We start from the raw sequence: 6000 nt of genomic DNA, 5'->3' as shown, positions 1-6000 counted from the left end.
GAATGTACAGCGCTCTCTCCCACCTTCAATACCACGACTGAGGTGCCCTTGAGCAAGGCACCGAACCCCCAACTGCTCCCCGGGCGCCGCAGCAAAAAAAAATGGCTGCCCACTGCTCCGTGTGTGTGTTCACTGCTGTGTGTGTGCACTTTGGATGGGATAAATGCAGAGCACTAATTCCAAGTATGGGTCACCATACTTGGCCACATGTCACGTCACTTCATGTCACGTCACTTGTCAAATGTCAATCAAATGTAGTACTTACTGTAGTACACAATTTCAGACTTAGAAAATGTCAGAACATGTATGCTAACCACTTGCTCACAGCTTAAAAGAATCTTATAGCATCCACTTTTTTATTTTTTACATTTTCTCCTTTAATCGATAATGACAGTATAAAGATGACGGGAAATGATGTGTAAACATGAAATGACAAACTCATATTCACATTAGAGAATGAGTTAGCTAAACTCACACCACATAAGCCTCATAGCACAACGTTCTACCACAGCCTTGCCAAACCTCAGTACAGTCTCTTTGTTTTGGTCTTTCTGGCACTTTTATTGATTTTGATAGTATAGACAGGACAGGAAATGATGCTGAAACAAAAAATGACATGAGCTGCACTCAAACTCACGTCATTAGCCTCATGGAATTGATGGAGCATGAATGCTATCCGCTAAGCCTCAGAGTAGAGGTCTGCACGATGTTCATTTTTTTTAGTCCCCCTCCTGCTAAAAATAAGCTATATTTCTTTCTGCCCGTAACTTTTACATGTTGAGGTTTCTCTTTCTTTCTGCGCACACATGTTGGAACATGCATGCTAACCGCTAGTATTTTTGTTTTTGGCATGTCTATTGATAGTCATAACCAGGGAACAGGAATCGAGGTGAGCTGAACTCAAAATGCACACAGCAGCTCGCTTGCTAAATGCTTGGCCACGGCTCTGACAGATATCAGAGCATTCAATAGACTTGTGGTTTCGGTCTCCATCTCGCCGAGTCTCAACGTTTTGACAAAACAACACTCACATCAGGCTCTCTGCTTCGTGATCCTACACGTAATATCAACTCATTAGACTTTCATATCACAGGAGGGTGCGGTCGGTTGTCGCGAGCTCCCTCAGGTCTCCATCAGATCACTTTCTAGAACATGTCTCCTCAGTGTTAGCTAGTAATGAGCCACTTGTGCAGTGAATCAGTAGGGCCTCTGCGACAGAGAGACAGACTTGACAACTGTGAACTTCCCAGAGCAGAGAATGTCAGAGAAGGAGAGAGGCAGGGTGAAAAAAAGCAGGCTCCTCGCCCAATCAGAGCGCTTTGAATAATTAAGGCGATCGGCTTAATTAGCTCAATTACTTTAATTTGACCACAGAACATGGCCATATGGTGAAAGGAAACAAAAGAGGGGGGAACTAATTAAAAGTAAAATAATGAGGATTTTAATTAAGCAGTTCCCCAGACGTCAGCAAGCAGGGATCTGGAGTCATAATTAAAAAGTGCTGTGGTGCTGGCAACATTTTCTCCCCTCTGTTTTAATAACTGCGAGGGGCTCCATCCATCTAATTAAATCTGTAAATGAATTAGCAACATCGAGGGTTTTCACTTGTTTTTTCTTGTTTTTTTAACAACCCACCATCACTTCTAGGAATAACTTCGTGCACATGCTGCATGCACACATTCAAGTACCCGACACTTCTGCTGTTAATGAAATGAATCATTATTGATACACTGTCACAAAGTTACATGTGCTTGCAGATGCCAGGATCAACGTGTAGCCTCACCTCAGCATGTATTTTTGTGCATACTGGAACACTTGTGTGGCTGTTGCTCTCTTTCTTGCTCTTATACGGTATACATACAAGAAATGTTACGTCACAATAGAAGTGAAAAACTATTTTGAATCATCAGAAATGGACTCAACTAAACAGACAGAAAATCCAATAAACTGCTGATACTGCTGGTGTAGATTCATGATCAAGATTCAATACTTTTTTTGCAATTTTTCCCAGCATAGTTTTGTGGATTTGATGCTCAATGTGCTCATTTGTTTATATTTTCATGTCCTCAACATATACCTCATAATATATTGTATGAAATATCACACTTGTTTTCTTTCTTTTTTTTCTATCAATCAAAATTAATTGAACATTGAATGTGAGTTTTAAATAATTATAATACTTTGATTTGAGAGGATTTTAATATTTTGCGATATGTGCTTGTGTGTTGGACTTCTAAAACTAAAAAAGGCAATTTATTAAACAATATACCAAGAGTTTTTAATATTTTCCCTTAATGTAATCAAAATGTTTTAAACAAGATTTTTTTCATGACTATCGTTTTCCTTAGTAATACTATTATTACTATGTGCCCTCATCCTTGTTAATCTTTTGTCAAATAAATCATTTCTAGCAGTAACAGAACAACACAAATATCAGAAAGTACAACTATCAATGGATTAAATTAATTCTGTTGTTGATTCAGTTAGAAATAGATGATTGCTATGATGCAAAATAATAATAATACATTCCAAGTTTTGGGGGTCAATGTGACTTTTTTAAAGACATTAATACTTTTATCAAGCAAAGGTGCATTAAATTGATCAAAAGTGACATTATACAAAAAATGTTGATTTCAAATAAATGCTGTTTTTCTGTTCATCAGATAATCCTTAGTATTATGGTTTCCATAAAAATATTAAGCAGCACAACTGTTTTCAGCATTGATAATAATACATAAAAAAAAAAATCACTAATGTACACTACAGTTCAAAAGTTTGGGGGTCAGTAAGATTTTTTAAAATCAATACTTCATTAATACTTATTCAGCAAAGGTGCATTAAATTGATCAAAAGTGACATTATACAAAAAATTTTGATTTCAAATAAATGCTGTTTTTCTGTTCATCAGATAATCCTTAGTATTATGGTTTCCACAAAAATATTAAGCAGCACAACTGTTTTCAGCATTGATAATAATAAGAAATGTTTCTTGAGCACCAGATTAGCATATGAGAATGATTTCTGAAAGATCATGTGACACTGAAGACTGGAGTCATAACTGCTGAAAATTCAGCTTTTCCATAATAAATAACATTTTAAAATATATTAAAATAGAAAAAAACTGCTTGTTTTAAATTGTAATAATAATAATGTTTCACAGTACTGTATATTTGCTCAAATAAATGCAGCCTTGGTGAGCATAAGAGACTTTTCAGAAACATTCTGAATGGTAGTATATATATAACACTGGGATATTTATTTTAAAAAAAAGTTACAGAGCTCAAACTGTACTTCATAACAACAATGACCCATTTAATCATATTAAAAACTTTCAGAACATTCCATGTAGTGTCTTCTCAGTTCCCTGTGTCTCTGCATCTGGGGGCCCTGTCCAGACCTGATCCCTCTAGTTAATTGTCTGGGTTACCTTCAGTTGCCTCAAAGGCGTTTTGTCCTACTGAGCAGCAGGAGAGCATACTGTGGATTAATTGCTTTGGTTTTGATGCACTATTCCCCTCTCTTGTGAGTACAGTAGAGACATGCTGTGTGCTCGTTTAAACACCAATGGACAGACACCTGCTTGTATACATGTGTGCATGAACACAACACATTTTATGTGACATAAATGTTTGTCTTCAGTTCCAGCAGCACAGCTGAATGCTTGAGTAACTTTGTAAGCTTTTATAGCCAGTGGACCTCATTATGAGATGTCTCATGAAACTTGATAGCGTGCGGCTCTTGGCTGATGGGTAACATTGGGTGGGATGACCTAATCTGGGCCTAAGCTTCCAAATAACTCATTAATGAGGATTTTGTCATGCTCTTCACAAATGCAGACATATTAAAACATAAATAATGTATATGGAATTACATTTGACCCTGTCAGATCGAAAGCAATGAAGAGTGAAAACTCAAAAGCTACTGATCCAGGACCCATTCCACATCTACACGCATAAGGCTTCATGATGGAACTTGAAAAAAAACGATCCTGTATCCGCTTTTGGAAAGACCTCCAACCCAGATCCGCCCTCTGTAGTGTGCTGATCTGAGTTCTTGAACAGCTGGTCTAGGGTCGGCTTTAGAGGGGCCGCCGTGACCCTGGGAGCTAATTAAAGCAGATAAGAGCATTAATGAGCTCCAGGCTGATCAAAGGGCCGCAGCTTGGCCTGGGTGGTGGAGGGGAGCTCTGTTTACCCATGTCAGGGTCAGTAATTGGGAGGGGAAGCACACAAGCTGTTCCTTTTGTGCAAGTTGAATACCTTTACAACGGACTGTGAGTGGGCCACATCAGTAGCTTTACACATTGGTTGCATTCCATCCTCTGGTCAAATGGTGTTTCCAGTCAGGGAGTACTGACCCTTTCCAGATCATTTCTTGATTTTGTTTTTTTTTTACATTGCAATGTAATTGATTGCATGTTGATTGCAATTTAATTGAAAATGACTAAGCTAACTCATACAATTTAATTGCATAAACATCACATTAACTTAAATCTTTTGCGGTTACCTGCTAGCCAGCAATAGTAGAACTAACATGTGTTAATGCAACTAGCAAAGAGACTATCCCTATGCTAGTGAATGTATACAGTTAAGCAACATGCAACATAGTTTAAAGGTTTTGCAGCCCATCCTTGACCTAACCACACACATAACAGAAACCCCTATAAATGATACAAAACAGAACATTAAACACCAACATATCTCTCCCTGCATTAACCTTGTGCAAAAATACACAAAAGATCACTACATTTCAACATTTATTCTCCCTATACAGTCTGATCCAAAGCATGCTGGGAACTAGAAATCTGCTGGAACTCATTATAATCAGTTATTGAGCTCATATAACTTTTTTTTCTATTCACTCTCAGAAAAAAGGTATAAGTTGTCACTGGGACAGTATACCCTTTCAAAAGGTACACCTTCGTACCTTATTTGCCGCTAAATGTCGTATATGAGTACTTAAAGGTATGTAGTACCATTCGACCACCCCAGTGACAGCTTTTGTACCTTTTCTTCTGAGAGACGTACAATAAACTTTCAGTAACATTTGAGTGAAATTAACTCATTTCATTTAGTTAATTTCACTGTTCGGGTTTACAGTATTTAAAAGACTGGAATGGACTTGCACTTCTGGGATGGTGAGATTATGCTAGCGACGAGCTTGTGGTCAACAAAAATGAGTGAGCGTGTGCGCGCCATGGAGGGTGTGGCGAAGAGGAAGGCCACCTGTATTCACTGCAGGGTGTGGGAATGTCCGACTCAGCCTGACCTTACCGCGTCCCCTGCTGCTGGAGGAAAAACTCGTTATCTGAGAAATCCCTGCTAATTACGCCTGCTGCTTACAAATGTGCACACGCACACACTTACACAGCCAAGCGTGTAAGCCTAAAAAGACACAAGACACCATCACCTGAGTAGTTCTGCAGGACTCTGCATTCAAATAGCTGAATTTGTCTGCAGTTACCGCCGTATTTCCTTTCAGTCTTTTGTTTAGAATAAAGCTGGTACTGTGTTAAGTAACCGAATGATATTAAAGTCGCTCTCGCTCTCTTTTTTAGTCTCTCTGTGATGAAGGCTGTGAGCCAGCCCGTCTCTCAGTGGGACCGGGACGAACACGGGCCTTCATTAGCACTCCCTAATTAGGAACAGATGCAATTTACAGCACGGGGCCCACACCAAGCAGCACGCCTCTCTCTTCCTCCCTCCCTGTTTTTCTGCTTCCTCTATCTTTTCTGTCTACCTACAGAATCATTTTGTTTCTCTTTCTAGATTCTTTGTTTTTCAGATGTTTAGTATGATTTTGATAAGTGATGCTTATATTTTTTGTGCCACCTTTTGCTTGTTCTGACCGTGTGTCTCCATCTCTCTCAAGCAGATTCACTTGCCTCACGCTTGCAGAGCCACATGTGTAATTAAGGACACTTCCAACTCCATTACACCATGTTGGTCCAGTGCCACCCTCCCCAATCACCCTCTGTTTTTCTGTCTGTCTCTAGTACCG

This window comes from Sinocyclocheilus rhinocerous, unplaced genomic scaffold (assembly GCF_001515625.1).
Source record: "Sinocyclocheilus rhinocerous isolate Xijiao unplaced genomic scaffold, SAMN03320098_v1.1 scaffold346, whole genome shotgun sequence".
Taxonomy (NCBI): domain Eukaryota; kingdom Metazoa; phylum Chordata; class Actinopteri; order Cypriniformes; family Cyprinidae; genus Sinocyclocheilus; species Sinocyclocheilus rhinocerous.
The sequence above is the reverse complement of the archived record's forward strand: the minus strand, read 5'-3'. Positions refer to the sequence as shown.